The following is a 10,837-nucleotide window of genomic DNA, read 5'->3' as shown; positions in this document are numbered from 1 at the left end:
CTCGTGTTTTCTTTCTTTTGCATTCTTTTTTCGACCTCGACTTTGTTCCAATTCTCTGACTGCCGTGATAAAGGACACGAATCAAATAATTACCTTCAATGCTTTACTCTCCCGATGGAGGCCTTGGTGCCTGCCACCGGGGACGCGGGCATTCACGGACGGGCAAAGAAAGAAATGCAAAGACATTCATTAGCATCTCCTGTGCAAGCTCTAAATCTGCAGCCGCAGTAAAGGTCCCCCTAAAAAGAGCGGGAAAGAAAAGAACGGGGCAGGGGGGAGGAGGAAGAGGAAGAGGAGGAGGAGGAGGAGGAGGAGGAGGAGGAAGTGGAGGAGGAGGAGGTGGAGGAGGAGGAGGAGGAGCCTAGCGTCCCTCTGGGTTCCCTGTGCCCCTCGCAGAGCCCCTTGCTCCCAGCCGGCCACGGCCCCGCGTGGTCTTCGGCGAGTGAGCGGGGACGCACGCTGGACCAACACTAAGTGGCACTGAGCAAAGCCTCTGCCGTGCAAACTTTCCCCATAAAATTTGATGTTCCACTTGACCTTAGCCAAAAGGTCGAGAAACGACCCCCCCCGCCCCCCGCCAAGTAATTCGAAAGACCCGAGATTGCGAGCCCGTGTTCTCTGGAGCATTTTAGAGGATCCGGCCATCCGCCAGTGGATTTTAAAGTTTAGATCCCGCGTTTGGGCAGGGCAGTTCCTTTCGCTCCGTATGAAATCAACTCACACGGGGCGTTCATGCAAACACATACTAGAATTCTGACCCTCCGAAGTGCGCTCCAGCCCCTTCACCGAAACCCCGCGCTGCGCTCAGACGGCACGACGGCAAATCGCGGGTCTCCAGCCCTCGCCACCTCCGTTTCCTCGCTGACCTCGCGTTTTGGTTTCCGAATCCCGAGCGCCGGCAGCCCCTCATTTAGGAGCGAGAAGCCGGAGCGTCCTAAGGTTCCTCCCAGCCCAGGACGTGGGTGCGAGGACCAGCGATGAACCGCTGCGGGACGCGCACCTGGGCCAGTTCTCCAGGAAGTCACCGCAGAGAGCTCGGGACAGCTGCCACAGCCCCGCGCTCCCCGCACCTGCACCCGGCAAGTCCCGGGCTCCGCCCCGTGGGCTCGAGCCACGCGCAGGGGGGCCCGGGGAACGCACACGTTTCAGCTTCGACGGCGCGTTTGGCGAACCACCGCGGGGGCTTCCCTGGGCGGCGGGTGGGGAGGAGGGGAACGGTGCGAGAACCTTCCTCCGAGCGCTGGCGTTGGCCGGGAACGGGAAGGGCGAGGCTACGGGGTGTTTCTCAAGCCCGCGGTGCCCCCACGCGCCCCTTTCTGTGCCCCTATTTCGTGGGGGCTTCTGCATCCTAAACCAGAAAGGGCAGCAGAGGGGAAAGGCCTTGGAGGGTGGGGCGCGCGCCTGGCGTTTGTCCTGCAGGAGACTCATGCAGGGTGAGCAGAACTGAAACGGTTTCTGAACTCCACTCTTCCAGTCTTCAAGGTGCAAAAAACGCCCAGCCCGGTGTCGGTGGCTGAATGTCCAAGGGCACGCACATGACGGCGTGCACAAAATAATGCAAAAGAACCACTTGTAGCTTAGGCGTTGGAGGTGCTGGGGATCGAACCCAGGGCCTCGTGCATGCTAAGCACGCGCTCTACCACTGAGCTACACCCCCGGCGGAACCACGCTTTTATTGCATTTTGTTACACTTTATACGGGAGGTGTTGCCAAGTCAGAGCAGATTTGGCTACAGATCTTTGTCTGAACTTCCAGGGTGGAATCGTGTCTCGCCACTGTCCCGGGAGAGATGTGACCCGGTCAGCAAAACCCTTGGATTTCCCGCCTACCTCCCTCCTTCCTTCCTCGAACTGTTTTTAGCCAACGGGGCCTATGGTTCCATCCGTATCCATCAGGAGGGGTCAATCTGCTGAAAATCTTTTTTTTTTTTTTTTAATAATGTAGGAGTATTGCTATTTGTTCGGCTCTTGATTAAGCTTATTGAATTGGTTATGAATTCCACTGCAAAATCTTCGGCTCGCTTCCTCTTTAAAAGAAAGAAAAGAAAAAGGGAACCAAATGTCTTCCTCTGCCTACAAAACCGTCAGAAGGAGACTGAAGGCGATGCAACGAACGTAAAAACGCGACACCCGTCCCGTGAACGTCGAGGCAGCACGACTCGACGGCAGATGGACCCGGATCGCGCGTGCGGCTCCCGCGCACCCACCCACCCACCCACCGGCCTGCAAAGGCGCTCGCGGCTTTGGGTCCCGGCCCCGGCTTTGCAGACAATTCACGAGGGGCCGATGCCGGAGAAGAACAGTGGAAAAACTCAGGGCGTTGCTGGCCACGTCTGGGTTTTCACCAAATTCTTCGCGCCGGGAAGGCAGCTGGGCGCAACCTGCGGAAGAAGCTCTCAGCGTAAACTCTCCGTGCGCCCAGCTACGCTCGAGAACTGCATCTGGTCCCCAGGAAGAAGTCTACGGACCACCCACGTCCAGGGAAGGCGCCGAGAATGGGCGCGCAATAGACGCCAGCCTGGCGTGCAGCTGCTGTGGGGGCTTCGGGAGGAGAAGAGGCAGCAGAGAGGACAGGAGAGGGGGTCTTCTTCTTCACTCCCCTTTCTCCTTTCTTTTTCTCATCAAATTATCTTCCATCTGCCAAAACCTAGGTCCGTTTCAAGAGTGCTTTCGACCTAATAATCACACCGCAAATCTACAAAACCTTACGATCCAGCTCCCTGGTCATTGCCCCAACTTTTGCAGCTAAGAACGCGCTGCACGTCCTGGAAGGTTCGTTCTGTTGCGCAAGGAACGTTCCACCCGTTATGCAGAAGAGAACGGTCTAGATCCTCGGGATCCTGGTGACCCAGCCGGCTTCCGTTGGGTGGCTGAAGAGAGGCGCGGGCGAGGAAGCAGAGGGATGAGATGAAGCAGTGACGGTCGTTTCTCTACTCTTTCTGCTACTGTCTTGAACGGAGGCGTAGCTAAGAAGCGGAGGTAGGAACTTTTGTGGCGGTCTTTCCTGGGGGCTCTTTCTTTCCTTTTTTAAAATTGATTTTCATTTTTTAAAAACACCGTGATTTACAAAGTTTGTTCGTTATCAGTTGTTTCAGGCGTGTAGTATTCCAACACCTCCAGCCTGACCGTCCTTCCATCACTATCCCCAGATGACCTGCCCCTTTGGCACATAACAAATTTACTTTATATGGCTTTTTCCAACAAAACTTTAAGAAATGGCAAGTAAAATGACCAGAGATAAATCAGTAAGGGCCAATTAGTGATTACTATATGATTGTGATCTATGTAAATAAGAAAATTAAAACCATTTCATTAAATATAAAAATGCCTATTCTCGTTGACATGTATACATTTTCAACTCTGGAACCGAAAGTATCTTACATTAAATTTTATTTTCCACCTGGATTCCCTTGATGGTAATAATCATATCTCACCTCTTACTAACAACGCTTTTTCTCCTTTTTAAAAATACTCCCGGAGAATGCTTGTTCTTTAGTAGTAATTAAACGGCACGTGTGGTGAAGAATTAACAGGCTGACTGCCTCCTGGTTCAGAGGTCCTGAGTAAGCCCTCTGTGCAGGCTTCCCCCTGGAATATTCTCTGTTGCCAGCAACAGCACACAGGGAGTTAAAAAAAAAAAAAAAGACATGTAGAGAAAAAGGGGGAAAGAAGGCGAATTTATAAGAATAAGACGAGGGGAAAATGAGGGGAAAGAGTGAGAAAGAAGAGGAGCAAAAGGAAAGGAAGCGCCTATACATGAGAATTTGTCTGGAAAGAGGGGTGGAGATACTGAGAATTCAGCGGCAAGCAGCTGTGCTTGTTGGGACTTCCCCCTCGGGGGGGTGGGGGTGGGGGCGCCCCCCCGGCGTGGACGTCTGCGGCACGGACTAGAGCCCTGCCCACTGCACCGTCTCTCCAGCCCCTAGATACTTGGGTCTTAAGAGAAAGACCGTGACTGGTTATCACCTTTTGTCCATGGGTGTTTGGCGCGCGACCGTCGGACAAGGCTGGCTGGTTTGGCATTGATGCTTCTCAGTCAAATCTCTGCACAGCGACCACCTGGGCCCCAGAAGTGGTGTCAGAGTCGCACGTGGCTCTCACTTTCGTGCCAGCCTCTGTCCCCGGGCAAACCTGGCGGGCACTTCCAACGCCCAATGGAAAGGGGCGCGTTGCGGAGCATGCCCTTGGCTGTTCTTCCTTCAGTTCCGGCGACCACGGCAGCAAGAAGACTGTACAGGACAATGGAGAGAGAGAGAGAGAGAGAGAGAGAGAGAGAGAGAGAGAGAGAGAGAGAGAGAGAGAGAGAGAGAGAGAGAGAGAGAGAGAGAGAGAGAGAGAGAGAGAGAGAGAGAGGAGAGAACAGAAGAACTGAGTGTTGGCTCGAGAAATGTGGCATCGCACTTGGCAAGATTTATGCTCTTGGTGTTTAGAAATGCGTTGTGAGCCCCAACAGCAGGACTCTGCATCTCTGGTTCTTGAAAACCTAGAGGTGTGGAGAGAAAGATGAGAGAATGAGGCAAAATGCTCTGGAATTGTTAAGAACATCTCTCAAGTAAAATGTCCTTTGGAATAGGGAGATCTCAAAGGATATATTTTGGAGACTAAGACAAGTATATATATATATTTTTTTTTTTAATTGAGTAAATGTGTGAGTCTAGGAGAAATATATATTAAAGTGACGCACTAGCAGTGGGCCTGGATAGCTCAGTCGGTAGAGCATCAGACTTTTAATCTGAGGGTCCAGGGTTCAAGTCCCTGTTCAGGCGTGTAACTTTGTTTTTCCCCACCTTCTTCCCTAAATTGAACAGTGGAAAGGATCCTTTGTACTTTGGTTACAGACCAACAGATGTCAATGGTTAGGTTTTTGTGTTTGTGTCCAGGGAAGGCCAATTTTAGATTTTTGTTTCCAAGGAGGGTTAGTTTTTTAGATGGCTTTTGGAGAAGAGTCTATAATCAGTTGACTAGAAAAAAAAGTATTAAAATCTTTAAATGTGAGACTAGAACAATAGTGCAGCAGGTAGGCCATTTGCTCAGGAATTACTCCTGAAAGTGCTCAGGACCATATGAGACATCAGGAACTGAACCTGGGTTGGCCACATGCAAGGCAAGCTCCTTAGGCCACTATACCATCTTTCTAGCTCCAGTGCACAATTTCTAAATGCGCACGCATGCGCGCGCACGCACACACACACACACACACACACACACACACACACACAGAATTGTCAATTCATAATATTATACCCAGAGAAAATACCCTCAGGAATGAAGAGAAAATTTGATTCTTGGGGCAGCAGACCTGGATTCAATCCCCAAGCCCCATCAGGAGTGATCCCTGAGAGCAGAATCAGGAGTAAGTCCAGAGCACTGTTGGGTGTGACACCAAAACAAAATTAAAAAATTAAGATCTTCTCAAAAGGTAAAGGAAAGCTAAAAGAATTTATAGTCTACAGAATAATACTAAAGGGACAACTAAAATTCTTCAGACAAAAGGAAATGATGAAGAAATTATAGGCACCAGGAAGGAGGGAGCTACAAATATTTATAAATACTTATATATTTATAAATATAGAAAACATTGGATGCTATAAATGCATAAATATGTTTGTATATAATATATAATAAATATTTTAACTATAATGTTTATATGATATCCACCAAGGTTTTCTTTCTCTTGAGCTTTTAAAATTAGGCTTGGCAGTTAAAGCAAATAGTACAACACTACTCATCTTACATAGCTCTAAGTATGTAAAATAAATAGTTAAGGGGCCGGAGTGATAGTACAGAGGGTAGGGCGTTAATCTTGCAAGCAGCTGACCCAGTTTCAATCCCCAGCATCCCATATGGTCCTCCAAGCACTGCCAGGAGTAACACCTGAATATCACCAGGTGTGACCAAAAAAAAAAAAAAAAGCCAAAAAAAAAGAAAGAGAGAAATAGTTAAGGCAATTAACTACAAATAAGGAAGGGTCATGTGACAAAAAAGGAGGTAAGGTTACTCTACTTTAAAAATGATAAGTAATGCACATTGATGAATATATGAAAGTCTTACAGTATCTACTAAAAATCTATATCAAAAAACATTGAAGTAAAGAAAAGTTTTGCAGATAAGTGAAAAAATTCAGAATCCGTAAAAAGGCAAAAAAAGAACAAAAATGGAACATAACAGGGAACAAACAGAAAATAAAATGCTAAACTCTAGTGGTAACACATCAGTGACTGCACTGTGTGGTGGACAGGGAGACAGCCCAGGCCCGAGCCCTCCTCGGATAACTCTGCAATATCTCCAGGAGCAAAGCCACAGCCTGGAACCCCCGTGTCCAGCCTAACTGCCTGATATGTGTATGAAGAGCCACTGGGAATAGCCCCAGCACTCCTGAGCACACCTTGGGACTCTGTCCCTCAAAATTAAGCAAACAGGGGCCTTGCACACAGCTAACCCCAGTTTGATCCCCAGCACTGAGTGCGGTCCCTGATCGGTGCACACTTGGAATTATCCCTGAGCTAGGAGTAAGCCCTAAGCACTACTGGGTATAGCACTAAAACTAATAATAAATAGATAAACAATTTTGGGGAGCCAGGAGTAACCCCTGTGCATCGCCAGGTGTGACCCCCCCCAAAAAAAAACCCAATTTAAAAAAATTATGGACTGATACATTTTCGCTTTCTTTTTTTTTTTTTTTAATTTAAGGCAGGGGCCGGGGTGATAGTACAGTGGGCAAGGTGTTTGCCTTATACACAGCTGGTCTGGGTTCTATTCCTGGCTTTTTATATGGTTCCTTGAGCATCACCAGGAGTAATTCCTGAGTGCAGAGAGCCAGGAGTAACCCCTGAGCATCGCTGGTTGTGACCCCAATCGCTAATAATAATAATAATAAAATTTAAGAAAAGCATACTAAAACATACAACTAACACCCCAGGCACATGACCAATCAGCAACAAAGCAGTCTTTTGAAGCCAGTCTTCTTCCTGAATGTCTTTTCTTTATGGAATTTATTATTTTTTAATTGTGTTGTAGAGATAGACCGAGTATTTGTTTCAAACCCCTATGTGCAATGCTGCTACTCCACACCCACCACCTGAGTGTCTGAATCCTTCTGCTTTACCTCAGTATCGGTCCTCACCCCCATAGTCCGCACAACAGATCACAGTCCTGTTTGTTGCCTGCATCTCAGGGCCGTTTCCTTGGGAGTTATTTAACCCCTTTTCTCTCTTATTCTCTGCTGGGGACTGAGATCCTCTGGTGTTTGTCTTTTGACACTGTGGCTCACTTCACTTAGCAAAGTTCCCTCCATTTCCACTCAAATTGCGGCAAACCGTGATGTCGTCAGTTCCCGTGGCTGAGTGGTATTCCACTGTGTATATAGACAACAATTTCTTTAACCACCAAGTGTCTGTTTTAGATATTTGTGTGGGAAAAAGAAGTCAGAAAGTTACGGCAGTCCCGCCTGAGACAATGTTGCAAAGGCAGGCATGAATCACCTGTCATTCTCTCCAAGAGAAACTTTGATTCAGAAAATGAATACATGCAGAACAGCTGTTTTGAAGTTACAGAGCATTGGAATCACACACACACACACACACACACACACACACACACACACACACACACACACACACCATTGTGAACAAGGTACTCGCACTACTCTCGCTGTAACAGTCCTGCGACTCTGAAACAGGACCGTCCCCTGTCAACTGCCCACCAGCATACGTAGCCATCATCTGGATTCCGTCTGTCTCTTTAATTTCTTTAATTCAAATTTTACATTGGGGTCATGGTGGACCAACCTTTGCGCCCAAGGGATGGGGCTGTTGCTGGAGACACCCCAGGCTGTGCCCTCTTTCCCTCTGTCAAACAAAAAGAGGAAAATAGACTTGTGGCATTGCAGGATTTCCTTGGTAAGGGTAGGGCCCGTCACTATACTGTACGTGCGTCCAGATGTGATTGTTGGAGAAACAAAAACAGCTGGAGGTGCCGGGGATCGAACCCGGGGCCTCATACATGCAAAGCATGCGCTCTACCACTGAGCTACACCCCCTCCTCGCGCTGTCGCTGTCCTGATCCTCTGCAGAAAAAGGGATTTCTCTCCGCGCCTCCCCGGCGTCGGGATAACCTCCAGGTTTGAACCTCAGGAAGCAAAGAAGGAAACGGATTCTTTCCAGGCGACCTCTTGAAGTGGAACGTAAACCGTGAAAATAACCACAGTGACTCCCTGAGGGGTTTAAAACAAGGTTCGAGTCTCCTATTTCGCCAAGAAGGAAGCAAGGACCAGTTTTTTTTTTTTTTTAAGTTATTTTTTTAATTCTTTTTATTTTATTAAATCACCGTGTGGAAGATTACAATGCTTTCAGGCTTAGGTCTCAGTTATACAATGCTGAAACAACCATCCCTTCACCAGTGCCCATATACCACCACCAAAAAAAAAAAAAAAACCCACACAGTACACCTCCCATCCCGCCCCCCCACCCACTACCTTGTAACTTATAAGTTTCATTTTACATTCTGTTTACTTTGGTTACATTCAATATTTCAACACAAACCTCACCATTGTTGTTAGGAGTACCCCACTAGATTCAGACCTACTGTGAAGACAAATAAGGAAGGACCAGTTTTTTGACCTTTTTCATTTCCTCCAAATATGTCTAAACCTGAAATTCAAGGCTTTTGAAATTGAGGGTTTTTTCCCTCCTACTTAAAACACTGAATGGTATTTGTTCTTTGTTCCCACGGGATATCAGCGACCAGATCTGCTGGAGGAAAACCACCCCCAGAAGAATAGCGCCGAGCACCCCACTGCGAGGCTCTTTGTCCCTTCTGATGGGGCTCCCCGGGAATTTAGGGAACTGCCAATAGCCTACATCTCTCTGACAAAGCGTTCCTGAGGCAGGAATGAAACACAGTTGAGAGAGGAAGAGAATGGTGGAGGCCAGAGCGAAAAGAAAAAGCCACAACATGTTTTTAAAAGCCACATCTTAAAAAAAAGAAAAAATTAATTTTTTAAATATGCCAGGCATTACCAACCAGAAGGAAGCAAAGAGAAAAGGTGTTTTGCTTCGTCTTTTCAACTCTTTTGGGAAACAGGAGGAAGACTGGGGCAAGGAGGAGGGGAGGTAGGTTTGATCAAGTTAGATGCAAAATCCCCGCGGTCACTCGTGTGACGTGGATCTGCAACTCTCTCTGCCCCAGTCTCCTACTTGAACTTATGAGCAAAAAAAAAAAAAAAAAGAAAAGAAAAAAAGTAGACTCACGGGTGTGAAAGGCAAATAAAAACCGAAAAGGGGACTCCTGGGTGATATTGATAGAAAAATAAGTTTGCTCCTGGACATGGCTTGGACTCCGAGGCTTATCCTGCTTAAGACTTCTTTTGATCACATACCAGGTCCCTTCCATTTCACACTTTCTCATTCTGTGCCAGTATAGCAGCTTTTGCCAATATGACAAAGATAGTACTGAGTGCGGGTTGGTCAAAACTACAAAACTACAGCTAAGGGGAAAACGATCTAACTCCCGGTTCCTGTACACCCCGATGTTTCTACCCCGAGGTTGCTTTGCATTTTGGGTCAGTTTTTCATTTGCAACTTGATACGGTTCTGACGTTGGATTCTTTTCTCCTAACACACCGGCCCGGAGTTGTCAGCAGAAAAAAAGAGACCGTGATAGTCATTTAAAAAGAAGAAACTATTGGAATGATACTTATCACCCCTAGAAGTGAAGATAAATAAAGGCGGGACCATGGGATCATTGTACCTGTTGCCATGACTTGATCATTAGCTTTCATTTCAGCATTGGCCTTCTAGTTCAACAAAATGATTTCTCTAGAAATGCATATTTAACATTCCTTACATAAAGGTTCCTTCCTGAACGCCCAACAGAAATAGATCAAAGTGTAATGAACTGTTTTGGAACTGGGTCAACTGTTGTGAAAAGCAATGGGGATGAATCAAAAGGTTGGTGCCAACTGCCGAAACCCGGGATTGAACCAGGGACCTTTAGATCTTCAGTCTAACGCTCTCCCAACTGAGCTATTTCGGCCACACGAAAATCTGGCTATTAGTTACTTTTCTAAAAAAGTAATAGTTCATCAGGGATTTTATTTTATTTTTTCTTTTTGGGGGGGTACAAGGGGCAGTGACGGCGCTTTGGAGCGCTTGTGCTCATTGCCATTTCCTGCTGTCCTGTCCGGTGTCCCCTATCCCCCCTGGGCTCTGCTGAAACCTGCAATCGGACCCGGCGTCGGGAGAGCTGGCCGGGCCGGGCTGGCACCGACCAGGACGAGGAAGGAGCGGGCAGAAGCGGCAGGTGGGTCTGGCCGTCTGGGGAGCGCGCCCCCCTCAGAGCCGCGGCAGGAACCGGGGGGCTTTCAGGCGAAGTGACGAGCCTGTCCGGTCCCCTCTTCTTTTTCTGTCTTGCGCTCCCGGCGACAAGGCTGCAGCGCGCCCGCGGCGTGTCTCCGCTGCCCGCAGCCCCGACGGCAGCCGCGGGGACCCCCGGCCTGTCCTCCCGGCTCCCGCTGGCCCGGCTCCAGGAGTCCTGGGGTCGTTATCTGACCCGGGCTTTCCACGTCGGCCTTCTGCGTCCAGGCCTGGCTGGAAAGAATCCGGATCCTTTAGAAGAATCCGGATCCTTGGGTTCCTGCGGGTCTGGGCCCTGGTCCCGGGTCCCCCGTCCCAATACCCGCACAGACACCGCACTCTGGAGTCCCTGCAGAGGTGCATGGGGACCCTCGGGGTGACGCAGCTAAGAGGGTTAGGGATGCTCTTCAGGAAACCTGCGGGATTCTCGGTTTCTGCGGGTGGAGGAGGCTGTAGCTCGGTGGTTTATTACCTGGGTGAATGAAA

At 48.5% G+C, this 10,837-nt stretch overlaps 4 non-coding genes across 4 annotated transcripts; 1 reads left to right on the top strand and 3 right to left on the bottom strand.

Moving 5' to 3' along the window:
• Positions 1-1,585: 1,585 nt before the first annotated feature.
• TRNAA-AGC (transfer RNA alanine (anticodon AGC)) lies at positions 1,586-1,657 on the bottom strand. Its single transcript has one exon. It is a non-coding gene; the product is annotated as a tRNA-Ala (tRNA).
• Positions 1,658-4,692: 3,035 nt separating this feature from the next.
• Positions 4,693-4,765, top strand: TRNAK-UUU (transfer RNA lysine (anticodon UUU)). Its single transcript has one exon. It is a non-coding gene; the product is annotated as a tRNA-Lys (tRNA).
• Positions 4,766-7,965: 3,200 nt separating this feature from the next.
• On the bottom strand, positions 7,966-8,037 carry TRNAA-UGC (transfer RNA alanine (anticodon UGC)). Its single transcript has one exon. It is a non-coding gene; the product is annotated as a tRNA-Ala (tRNA).
• Positions 8,038-9,958: 1,921 nt separating this feature from the next.
• Positions 9,959-10,031, bottom strand: TRNAF-GAA (transfer RNA phenylalanine (anticodon GAA)). Its single transcript has one exon. It is a non-coding gene; the product is annotated as a tRNA-Phe (tRNA).
• Positions 10,032-10,837: the final 806 nt, after the last annotated feature.

This window comes from Sorex araneus, chromosome 2 (genome assembly GCF_027595985.1).
Source record: "Sorex araneus isolate mSorAra2 chromosome 2, mSorAra2.pri, whole genome shotgun sequence".
NCBI lineage: Eukaryota > Metazoa > Chordata > Mammalia > Eulipotyphla > Soricidae > Sorex > Sorex araneus.
This window is presented reverse-complemented; position numbering and strand designations above follow the sequence as displayed.